General features: G+C 36.5%; 1 long non-coding RNA gene across 1 annotated transcript; it reads left to right on the forward strand.

Annotated features, from left to right (window-relative positions):
- The first annotated feature begins 1,103 nt into the window (after nucleotides 1-1,103).
- Nucleotides 1,104-9,955, forward strand: LOC108448509. The gene is made up of 3 exons (XR_001864395.1): nucleotides 1,104-1,185; nucleotides 7,061-7,063; nucleotides 9,941-9,955. It is a non-coding gene; the product is annotated as an uncharacterized LOC108448509 (long non-coding RNA).
- The last annotated feature ends 3,364 nt before the right edge of the window (nucleotides 9,956-13,319 follow it).

Consider the following 13,319-nt stretch of genomic DNA (forward strand, 5'->3'; position numbering starts at 1 on the left):
TCATGAATGTCGACATTGTGAAGTTCAGGAGAACTTGACCCAAAATGATTAGGGGACTGAATGTTTTTCTCTAAAATGAATGGGTTATACCTAGGTTAACAGAAACTCATATGGATATGAAAAAGAAGCAAGAAAAATTAATACCTTACTCTCTTGCTCCTTAAACAAATTGTTTTGTTTAATTTGGTCATAAAAATTATTTTTTCTTAATTATGTACATGTCAATTTTGAAAACAGAAGGTATTTTACAGAAGGTATTTGCAAACAAGATGTTTAATGATCAGCTGAATTTGTCCTCAGGTAAGCACTTAAAAATGTATTGCAGTCTTAAAACCCATTCAAGGTGTTCCTTAAGCCTTTGATTAGATTCTGATTTGATCTTTAGTGCATAAATCAAGATTTATTGGGAAAAAAATCAAGTATACACTTTTTACCATGGCAAACTTAATTCAGAATTCAAAATCTTCACATCAGCCACCAAATATAAAACTACACAGTGACTACTTGTGACAGAGTTAAGAAAAGAACATTCACAGTTTTAAAATACTGATAGGATCTCATATAGCAACTATTCCTGCCTATCTAATACAGAAGGCTCAGGGCTGAGTTTCTTTTAAAGGCTTTTGAAATCAAGCACAAACATTGTTTACGGAAATATTCTCATCAGTCACAGAGTGAGATTGAGCGCACTCTCAGCAAGTTTGCAGACAACATGAAGCTGAGCATTGCAGTTGACACAACAGAGAGAAGGGATACCATCCAGGGGAACCTGGACAAACTTGAGAAGTGGACCCATGAGGACCTCATGAAGTTCAGTCTAAATACAAGGTTTGCAGCTGAGTCAGGGCAATCTCCCAGATGTGAGAGACAGAGAAGAACTCACGGAGAGCAGCCCCATGGAGAAGGGCTTGTGGGCTCTAGTGGATAAAAAGCTGAACATGAGCAAATAGTGTGCACTTCCAGCCCAGAAGCCAATTGTATCCCGGGCTGCATCAAAAGCAGCAAAACCAACAATTTGGAGGTGATTCTGTGCCTCTGCTCTCATCTCGGGAGACCCCATCTGGAGTACTGCATACAGGTCTGGAATTCGCAACATTAGAAGGACATTGACCTGTTGGAGCAAGTCCAGAGGAGGGCCATGAAGATGTTCCAAGGGCTGGAGCGCTTCTCCTGTGAAGCCAGGCTGTGAGAATTGTAGTTGTTTAGCCTGGAGAAGAGAAGGCTCTGGGAAGACCTCATTGCAGCCTTCCAGTACATAAAGGGTGCATTTGAGAAAGAGGAGAGCAACTTTTTGCACAGCCTGATAGTGACAGGACAAAGCAGAATAGACTTAAAACAAAAGAGGAGAGATTTAGATTAGATGTAAGGAACAAATTCTTTATTCAGAGTGTGGTGAGGCACTGGAATAGGTTGCCCAGAGAAGATATGGATGCCCCATTCCTGGAAGTGTTCAAGGCCAGGCTGGATGGGGCCTCAAGCAACCTGCTCTAGTGAATGGCATCCCTGACCATCATGGGGGGTTGGAACTAGATGGTTTTTAAGATTCTTTTCAACCCAAACCATTCTATGATTATACGAAAGGGAGCTAATATGAAAATTAAGAGAAGGTTTTTTTATTTTAAGGGTAGGACAGACATATTGTTCTCAAACTGTGTATGTATTTTGGAAGTATAACATGAAGACACAAACCCCCAAAAAACCCTATAAAAATAGTAAGTGTATCAACAAAATAAAAAAGTATTGTGAAGAGTTGGGGGATATTTCTTTTTTCAACATCCCCCTTTACCTTCATATGCACAGAGGGTAGGACAAACACCCTGTTAAAAGTCCAGAGGGTGTAGATTTTTTAATATGGTGGAGTTTGCTCTCCAGAAAGTGGAAATCCTTAAGATAATCTGCATAGTTCCCAGATGAGTTAATCAAGATGCAATCTCATTAAGTCACAGTCCTTGCATCTTCTCTTCTTTCATGTCTGGGACAAAACCTAGTTCTTCAACACTTTGTACGCTCCACTGAAGAGAAAGAGTTCCATTACATTTTAATGGCTACTTTCTGCAGCCTTTACCTTTGAGTCTTTGTAAATCTGTGTCATTTTTTTTACTCTTTTACTAAGCCAGTCAAAAGCTATGTACCTTGTAAGGAAAGATGTGCCCTTTGAGTGCTTTCACAAGAACACCATCCTCTCTATCATGATGTTGTGTTAGGGCACAACTGTGGGCAAGATGGAACACAGTCATACTGATTCCAGTGTCCTTGCAACCCAGGGGTTGCTTTCAGAGTCTGAAAGAGATGAAAGAGTCAATCAAGAAAGATTCCATTTCACTTTCTAGTGAAGGAACATTCAGTTTGTTTTTGTGCAGTGTGGTTCTGATGACTGCTGACACATGAAGAGAGACCTTAAAGCAAGTCCACATCCTCTTATAAGATGTAACAAAGGCCACAAGGCTGGCTCACTTTTTTCTTACCATCTGACTTCATTCCACTGGCATTCTAAGTAAAGCACCTCATAAGAACAAAATTTTGTTACAAAGTAGAACTAAGCCGGGAGGGAAAACGCTTCACAAAAGAGGAGGTAGGGGAGCTTGGCAAGGATACACACAGCTGCATTTTTGTCCTGCTTGCTTAATAGTGTAAACAACTTTTGTTGGTTAGCTTTGTATGTGACCATTCAGGAAACCCTCTATATAGACAATGCATCTTGTCAACCATTTCCTCTGTGTGTAAAATGTAATTCGTCACCCTGCGCTGCCTTGGCAGCAACCTTGTAAAGAACTCACTGAATTAATGAATATTTCATAAAGATGTGATTTATTAGCATTCCTCCCCCTCAGCTTTGAAAAAGATCCATCCTTCAAAAGCTGAGTGCACAAAAGCTATCTGCAGGTATGGAAAGGAGCCTGAAACCCCTGAAGACAAAACCAGGATTTCTTAATAACCTCTGGGCTCTGTAGACTTTAGAAGAGATATTTAGTCAATCTTATATTAATATTTTAGTTGGTAAAGAAATGCAGTACTAAGATATACTGAATTTGGCTGTCAGAACCATGGGCTATCACAACAAAAAAAAATATTACTAAATCAGAATCTTTCAGTTTCATATATTTTTATGAATATATGAAAAAATAGGTCATGGCATAATGCGAATACCTCTAGGCCTTCTGGGCTGCCCAGATTTTCATACTGCTTCAGAGTACTTTCCTTCCAGAACCACAAGCAAATTCATCACAGGCACACATTTTGAAGTTGTATGTACCTGTGGTTCTATCCTCACCACTACTGTCCCTGGATACTAATACACTAACTACTATAACAACAAGCATTCTTTTCTATGATTGCAAATATTTATTGTGTTCAATTCATTTGTATAGCCCTGTTTCTAATAAATAAACATTCATTTTCTGAGAATTTTCAGATTCTGACACAAGTTGCAATACAGACACAAAATAAACTAAAAAGGCAAATGTGATTGTGATATCTCAAATAGCTAGTACTATCTATCCGTGGCAAAAAAAAAAAAAAAGTATTTTTCCTTTTTTCTAAAACAGATCCCTCATTTGCAGTGCTAGTGGAATCCCAGTATTAATTGTCCTCTGTGGTTTGATCCACAACACCTGTTGCATTCACACAGTTGTTACAGCTGGATTACTAAACTGTTATCTTCAGCTGTAGGACTTTATGCTTTCAAGTCAGGAATCCTCTTATTCTGTGAAGACGGCAAATGCTGCATAATGTCAGACCACGGCAAAACAACACAGAACTACTTCACAACAAGAATAATCTATTATGGTTGTGTCTAAATCTCCTTGACTAAAACTTTCTTGTGTCTCTTTCTCTGAGAGAAGATGAATAGCTCCAATGCATAGCTTTGGGACATGAGGTCAAAGGAGAAAGATGCATGTGTGTGGCAAGTTATAAGGGCAGAGTGATTTTCACAGGTGATAGATACTTTTTGCAGTGATTTCTTTAAAAATCTGTTTTAATTAGTTAATCTAAATTTTTTAGTGGAAGAAGTATCCACTGTGTGTCTTTAGCCTTCAGAGAGACAAATATATTTGAGGGGAAAGAGGCTTATGCTACAGGAATAACATTACAAATAGGAAAAAGAAAACTAAGGAACACCTGATGCATATTCAAGCATAATATGATATATATGAGACAAGGGCTGCATCAACTTAACATCTGTATAGAAATAATTCCTTCAATTTGTTTCAGAACCCAGAAAAGCCTTCTCACTTTCTCACAAGCTATTAATCTAACCCCAAAATATCAGGGGAATATATGGAGATATATTTCTTAGAAGTCTGTTCTTGCACAGGAGCATTCATCTAGGAAAATATACCTATAATCCATCAAGAGTGTGTATGAGATATCATGCATAGCTCAGATAAAGCTTATAAAATGCTCAATCAAATATTGGTGTGATGGGCATAGAGAAATGAAAAACTATAGCTTATTATCAGAAGTTAATGTTCTCAGACACATCAGGAGGAAAATGAGGTTTTCTTGACACTGCTGTCATCCCCTTCTAGGAGCCGTTTGCTGGAGCCTTGCTGCATATTTTTGGTTTATTCTATGATCACCACAGAAGAGGTACAACTGTGGTTGTGGTCATCTGATATTGGCTCTGCAGACATAATCCTTTTCCTAATGCAGAAGTCAAAACAGCATCAAGATTTATATTTCACCAATTACCAAAGTTGGAGAAACATACTGTCAGACAAGTTTTTAAGGATTTATGGAACTAAATGGGGTAAAACAAACAGAGATACCCTAAGAGACTCCCATGAACACTTTTGAAGCAGAAAGTGATTAAGTTACAATTTCACAGTGCTTGCACTCCCTAGACAACCTGGCATACAATCTGATTTAATCACCTATCTAAATGTAAAAACAAAAATTTTTTGGATGGCACCAGAGATTTTGGAGAGGATAGGACTGAAAAGGAGGCTGAAGCAAGCATTATATATGCTCACTGGGTCAATACTAATTTACCTTACATGATGAGTTTATAGAGCTGTACCTTGCCAAGGAAATCTATAATAAAAACTTAGGTAAACACTTAGGGCTTGAAGTCCTACTTCTTAGTTCTTGTTAAATATCAGCAGTTTCAAAATTGTTGGGAAAAGTCTATTGATGTGGTGAAAAAGGTTAATAACATTACTAATAACGTAAAAAACCCTTTGTAACAAGGTCACATCAACAACTGCGCATGTGAGTAGGTTAAAATCCTATCACAGCAGTGAGGTGGTTGTTAGCTTCCAATGCAGCAGGGAGAAGAGAATTCAAACTGAGCACAAGATAAAAAAAGTAAAGTTTGAAGAATCAGTTCTAATTGATTTTGTGATTTTTGTCATCATCTCCAAAGAGTGTTACAGAGTCACACATGGAGGTTTTGTAGTCATCTGTGAAGTGGATACCTAAGTAGGAAAATGCCAGAATAGGAATTTGTAACTAAATCTTTGTCAGATCAGGTGCAAAACTCTTTGTGTGAATACTGGGAGGAAATAGCAAAATGAGGTTGCATGAAATCTCTGGAAAGCCAACATGTCGCTCTCACTGATGCATTTCTTTTTTGTATGGCCCACCAGATTACATAGAGAAAAGAATGCCAGCACAATGGATTTAAACTGAAAGAATTCTTTCCACAGAGGAAAAACAAAACCTGTTCTCATCACTGATGAGAGACAAGACCATGTCAAAAGTCTTCAACTTAGTCCTTCAACTCTGTATTGAGGCAGGTCAGCTAAATGCTGGCTGGATTACATAGTCATGACAAACTCACATTTCTGGCATCCCCTCCTTCTGAAACTGGAAACAAAACAAAAAAAATGCATGGAATTACTTGAGGAAACCTACCTACAGACATCACACTATTCAAATCATCTAATGTAGTCAAAAAATAACTTGGAAGATAAAGGAAGAAATCTATCCCAATCCCTCAAATGTGGAGGCCTTTATAGATTGACACACATGCCTAAAATCAGTCTTCCACAGACCTTTCAGATATTACAGAAGCTTTGTGGAAAATTTCAATGACATTTTTCTACTGTTACTGCACTGCATAAAAAACAGAAGGCTAACAAGGTAACTAGTGGAAACTTTTCAGAGAGGCTTGAAGTAGATAAAGCCATTCTTGTCTTAATCTTTCTTGTCCCATCTTTACTGTCCCAAGCTTTGCAAAAATATTTAAACATATCTCCAAGATTTGAGATGTGCATAGGATATTTGGAAAAGATGGAGAAGGAAAAAAACTACCTTCTTAGTCTTCTCAAGGAAAAAAAAATAAGCAAAATTTTTCCATTATAGAGAAATTATACTCTCCAGCAGCAGAACCATTATCTCATTGATTGTAAATGTAGGCATCTCTCATACTAGTCCCCTTTAATCTGGTTTGACAGAATGAAATGAACATACTCTAAATTGCTGTAATAGAGCTTTCTGCTTCAGGAATTTAATATAAGAGTTGTTCATATAAAAGGCAAAATGTGCACATCAAAGTACTAGATTTTTTTTGTTACTTTCCAAAACAGTAAATGAGATGTTTACATTTAAATTATGCAAATGTATTTTTTCTTTTCTATCTGCCTTAACCTTTGGTTTGTGTCAAGAGACACTTCAGGATAGTTGGCAAACATCAAAGCACTCTAGTCCCTACCGGTGTCATTTTAAAAATAATTATATTAGACCACTTAACAACGTTCAGTTTCTTATATAGGTCTCATGGCTACAGAAAGGGCAAGGAGACTAGGAGGGCAAAAACTTTAGAAACCTGTAAAGGCTTACACAGAAACCATTAATGTTTAAGTGCACTGATGTCATAGAAGCATTTCCAAGTGTCTCACACTAGCTACAGAATCTCTAATAAAGCAGTCAAAGAGAGGGAATACCATATGAACTTTGGGGCTCTGCACCAATTCATTATAAAGACAATATATACTTGTATTTAATAATTAATACATTAATTCTACATTAGCACAAAGGACCAATTGCCTCAATTATTACCATAAAAGTTATTCACAAACACATTTCAAAGGTATTAGATAGTACTGCCTAGACAGAGGATGTATTTTTCTTTCTGGTTTTTTTCACTCTGCAGTTACTTCAGTTACTACATGTGAGTTTTATTACTACATTGTGACTAACCACACAGATACAGGGGGTTTTTTGTGGCTTCATAAGTTTATCATAGTACAAAAGTGTATGGTTTACCATATTGATTTTTACTATTGAAAGAGCAATTTTTTTCATATGTAGCTTAAAATGTATGGCTTTTCATATAACTTGAGGGTGTCAGTCAAAGCATTTGGAGAGTTAGGTCTGTTCTTTATGATACTACACAGTGTTTACTAGGGCAACTTTTATGGGGTTGAGGGGTTTGATTCCTATGGGGGGGCATTGTCTGCCTAATTCTAGGGTAGTGGCCTAGCTGGCGTGGAAAAACACTCAAAAGAATCCTAGGAAGAAGAATGCTTCAGATGTGATGAATAGAATTATTGCACATCATAAACCTTTTCTGACTGTTGGGGTGTGGTAGTCTGGCAATGTGTTTTCTCATATGATGTCTCGTCATTATTGCAGTATGACTACAGTTGTGAACGTAGGCCTAGGGTCAGGAGTCACGTGGAAATGTAGTGAAACCATATGGTTAGTCCTGAAGTAGTGACTAGGGCAGTGGCTGCCTTGAAGATTGGTCAGGGGCTTGGGTCTACTATGTGTTAGGAATGTGCTTGGTGGGCCATCAGATATTTTTTAGTATTTTCTTATAGGTATAAGTTAAATAAGAGAAAGAAGATGCAAATTGGGTTTACGGCCACTACTACTTCTAGAACAGTTAGTAGGAGCAGGATTGATACAGTTGCCCCGTTCCTCTCCTGAAGAGTTGTCTACATATTGCCTGGATAGCTGGTCCTGTGTTCCAGAGTCCCTACACAGAGAGATACAGATTTTGGTCAGCTGGATTATATCAACTGCTCTCATCAGTATTTGTCCTGAGATACTAGTCTGCAAAATATGGCTGCTGAAAATCAGACCCATTCCCTGCCTTGTCACTTTTGCTAAAGAGGCAGAAATTTCCGAGGAGAATCAGAATGAACATATCATGAAAGAGTCACATCTTCAACTGTCTCTACTGAGTCTACATCTTCCTTCTCAGTTACACTGGTTGTACAACATGAACACAGGAGGGAAAGGAGTGGTTTGGTTTTTGTCTTTTTTTCCCCCTTTTGTGTCAGTATTCCAAAGATTTGCACTATTTGCCTTTTCTAATTTGAGTGAATGTAAACTCATTCCTCTATATTTTGAGCTTCTTAGGTCAACTGAAAACCTAAGCACAGCAGGCTCACTGAGGAATGACATTTTAGATTTAATGCCCAATTTTCTGCAATCCAGCAATTTCATCCTTTTTATGTGGCTTTTAAAGACTGTTATTCTGGACTCTACCAACATGAATATTGACTTTAGTAGTTGAATAAAAGTATTCCTATGGACTGAAGAAATTTATCTTTGGATGTTAATATTATCTTTTTGTATGTGTGGACACCATGGTATTAAAGAATGAATATAAATAGCTACTTTTGGGGAAGAATACAGAATTGTTTAGCAAGCAGTCTGGAAATTTTCATGTATTATAATCTTATAAAAATATATTGCAGAAAAAGGGAATAAGTACAAGGATAATGTCCATGTCATTTGTGAGTGTATAAAACTTCTATTGTGAAGTGACAATTGCTGATTTGTGTTGTGTCATCTGCTATACACTTCATAACACATATGTTAGACCTAAATTCCCTTTTAAAATGCGTCTCATGGTAAATTTGCATGTAAATGAAATTCAAAGGATTTTTAACTATTCTAAATTTCATAATAATGTATTTATTTATCCTCACTTATTCAGTAATATGTTTATTAAGTTTAGATGTATAGATCTCCAATCTACAAAACTTCCACAGGGCACCAGGTAGACATATGCCTTTGAAATTGCTTACAGATATCTTTACCCTGTAAATTGAATGTATTGAAGAAGCCTGATTTGAAGGCAGTCCTGAACAATTTTTTTTTTCTTTTTTTTTACAGAGAAATAGAAGTAATGCTTCTGGACGGGGTGGATAGCTAATTCTTGACACTGGTGGTCTGTTGAGTTATACAGAAAGGAAAGCATAGAAAATTACAGAAAATATCATGGGCAGATTGTTCACAAAGGCAAAAACTAGTGACCAATCGAAAAGCTCTCAACCATGTCTTTCTTTTTTATTGCATATGTGACAGTTGCAATTCATTTGGGTTCATGTTGAACATCTAAAATCTGGTTCTCTAGAGCTGAGAAAAAATATAAGGTTAATGTAATGGTTATTTATGACGTTTCATCTGCTATATACTTCATAATGCATATGTTACATCTAAATTTTCTCTTTTAAAATATATATCCTGATGACATATCAAGGCTTATGCGGCCGGTGATGTTTAATATCTTGATCAGTGATCTGCATGAGAGAATCCAGTGCACACTCAATAAGTTCACAGGCAATACTAAATTGAGTGGGAATGCTGGTCAGCTGAGAGGTAGGAAGGCTCTGCAGAGGGGTCTGGACTGGGTGGATTGATGGGCCGAGGCCAGTGGTGTGAGATTCAACAGGGCCAAGAACCAGGTCCTACACTTGGATCACAACAACCCCAGGCAGCAATACAGGGAAAAGTGACTGCAAAGCTGCCGGGTGGTAAAGGACCTGGGAGTGCTGGTCAACAGGCAGCTGGACATGATCCAGTGTGTTACAGGTGACCAAGAAGGTAACTGGCATCCTGTATCGGCAATAGTGTGGCCAGCAGGATCAGGGCAGTGATTGTACTCAGCACTGGTGAGGCCACACCTTGCATCCTCTGTCCCGTTCTGAGCAACGGAGCTGGTGAAGGGTCTGAAGAAAAAGTCATGTGAGGAACAGCTGAGGGAGCTGGGGTTGTTTAGCCCAGAGAAGAGGAGGCTCAGGGGAGACCTTATACCTCTCTACAGCTGCCTGAAAGGAGGGCGCAGCAAGATGCGGGTTGGTCTCTTCTCCCAGGCAACCAGCGATAAGACAAGAAATAACAGAGCAATATTTGCCCCAAAAATTCTTTTGTTATCTATCTTCTGTTAGTACACTAGGTTGCAAACACATTTCTGAAATTTGACCATTATGTTAAAAAGTTTGGCTGACACTGAGAGAAAACATACTATAAATTGTACCAGAATAGATACTTTGGAACATGAGCACAGAAAAAGAAAACATGGATCATAACTGGAAAAGAATTTTCAGAGCTGTGTCCAGTCACAGAGGGTAAATATTTTCATGGGAGTGCAGAACAGCCCAGGTGAAAATTACCAAGCTATTAAATTGTCATCAAGCTTCAGCAGAATTTCGATCCTTCAGAAGACCAGAATACAATCTTTCACAACACACAGCTAAGAGACATCATCCCTGTAGGGGAATTGTTTCCCACACGGTGAAAGTGAGCTGTTAACAATAACAAAACAACAGGAAAACCATTATTGGAGTCCACAGATACAGGAAATCAGAGGGGTCAGAACATCAGTAATTGTGGCCAATTAGTATTACCAGAATTGAGGACTCAGAAAGTCTCATGGTCCCAGATATTCAGGTTACCAGAAAACACGAGATGTGACCAGACACAAAAGATGTTCTCTGCATTTTGTGGAGCACAAAGTTCAGTTCTCACTCCAATTTCATTGAATGCCAAAAGCAAGACAGGGAAGCAAAACATAGTAACAAATAAAAAATTGAAAGTATTGAGTCAAGTGCTCAAATAAGTACCCCTTGATTAAAATGCATATCCATTCTTGCATGAGATATGTATTAAATAATCTCTGACACAAATTTTCTTGGATTTTTGTCTATCCAAATAAATTAATTTCAATAGAATTATAGAATTTATTGAAGTTTACTTTAAAATTCTAAGAAGGTATTTCCACTCTGCAACATCAATGTAAATCTGGATTGGTTGCCTGTGAAATCATTGTATAGCTCTGGAGTGAACTGATGTATGAGATTGACATCGCACTCAAAGAACTATATATATAATTTTGTCTGTCATGTTCTTCTTTCCACATAGACATGAATCCATTTAATTTGGAAATTTTTATGTTCGATTAAAAAGAATCAGTGCTTTTGAGCTGTGAGGAGGCTTAACAAGGTAACAGCTTTGATCACATCTCTTTTCTTTACCAGTTTTAATTTGCAAAAATGCCAATTTTGATGTCATTATCAAAGGAAGCAATTTTGCTTATTTGTTTACTAAATCATATTTACACTGAGAAATGTATTACTCCATTAGTGAATTGCTTTGCAAATACTCATGTGGATTTATATAAAGAAAGTGACAGCTGTTCGTGGTAATTTACCAATTTGCAAAATATTCCTTGACTCTCCAAAATGTATGTCATAGCTGAATAAAATATTGCAAAGTATTATTTTAGACATGACCTCCAGAGATGGTTTTCTTTGTATGACTTGCTAACTATTAGAGATCATAAGAGAGGCAATATAAACCCAACATTTTTTCTTTTCTTTCTTTTCCTTATGAGACATCACTAATATAGTAGACTCTAGGGACCCAGGACCTAAGTAAACATTTTTCTTAAGGTATCAAAATCAAGTCAAAAATTCCCAGACAATGACCATGCCACACACAATAGCAAAGATATTTACTTTAAAGGAGGCTTGAAAATGCAGAGAATTAGACTGAGACAATAGACAGGCAAGAATAGTACTCAGCCTATTACTTTGGTACAATACAATCTCGGTACTAACCATGTATCAATATTTATGTTTTGGCTGATAGGAAATTTTGGATCAAAGACCTGTATGAACATTAAAGTCTTGTCTCATACTAACTTTAGTGACACCAGTTCTCTCAAATTGCCACATATGATAAATTTATTATATGGAACACAAAATATTCACAGGCTAAAGAATGAAATTAAATGGATGCAAAATTTGAATGAATTGTAGACTGAATGGCTTGCAGAAAGTAATTTTCCTCTCAGAAGAGCAAACATGAGAGTGATGTACATAAGAATAGAATTTGGTTCTGAACTTCCTTTTTTGAGGTGGCTTGCTTCTTTAAAATGGGTGGCAGTCCTGGGCCAGTGAGTTTGCCTAACATATTTTTAAAAACAATGTTAGAAAGAAACATTTCAGTGGGGAAAAATTCCTATCAAAATCAAGATATGGAAGTCAAGTATTTTTCTATTTGACCACAATGACAACATGTATTGTTATTAACAATAATAAATAATAATAATCATCTACATTTTTATATAAAAAGATTTTATTTCAGGATCTTATGTGCAATGGAATGGCCATCAATTATTATATTTCATAGTTGAGACAGTTAGGAAGACAATGTTTCCATATCATTGCTACCATATTGAATGTGAAAGACATGGGGAAGGAAGAAAAGTGAGACAAATGAGGAAGATGTAACTGTGATCTGGCTAGTCTATGCCATTATAACAGTTCAGAACATACCAATTATATACTAATGTTATTTAAAACACTAACCTTGGTATTTATATTACCAAGACAGTGTAGACCTTCAGCTAAGTATGAAATATGGAATGTGTAAAGGTAAATCTGAATTTTATCTCCATTCTTGCAGTTAGTAGAAGAAAAATGTAATAAAGCAAAATAATGGTTTCTGCATTTCATTAAGAAATCTTGTATCCTTGTTTCTCGGTCTTTCTTCACCTTTATGAATGTGTTCTATTTTAGGACTGATGCTGTTTTATTTTTCGTATATGCCAAGTCACTATACCGTAGAGCCTTGTCTTACACTTCAGTAAGAGTTCTGAAGTCTTATAAAATTAAATCATACAGAAAATACAGAGAATGAAACCTTTGTAATATATTTACATCCATTTTTGCTAGAGTGTTCTCATTCTAGAGAATTTTTTGGCTTCAAGAGAAATTAATAGTAGTGCAAAATTTTTCCTAAAATAATACATTTTTTGTTCCATAATTTTTTTTTTACACCTAAATAAATTCAAAGGAGAAGAAAAAAATATTTTACCTTTTAGCTCATAATAACTTCTTTTCAAATGTGTGTGATGTATTTTCAATGTAAAATGAATGATTAAATGTAATTATTAAACCACTAGGGGGAAAAAAAAGGTAATATGTTCCATTTTACTTACATTTTTTAAGGAATTAGAACTTACCACAAACCATCTTTCAAGCTTTGTTCTTCCCCCAGGCTTGAAATGAATATAAATAATTGTCATAAACTTAGCCAACAAACCACTGAAGGAACACAAACTGCAAAAATGAGGC

Source organism: Corvus brachyrhynchos, unplaced genomic scaffold (assembly GCF_000691975.1).
Source record: "Corvus brachyrhynchos isolate BGI_N302 unplaced genomic scaffold, ASM69197v1 scaffold115, whole genome shotgun sequence".
Lineage (NCBI taxonomy): Eukaryota > Metazoa > Chordata > Aves > Passeriformes > Corvidae > Corvus > Corvus brachyrhynchos.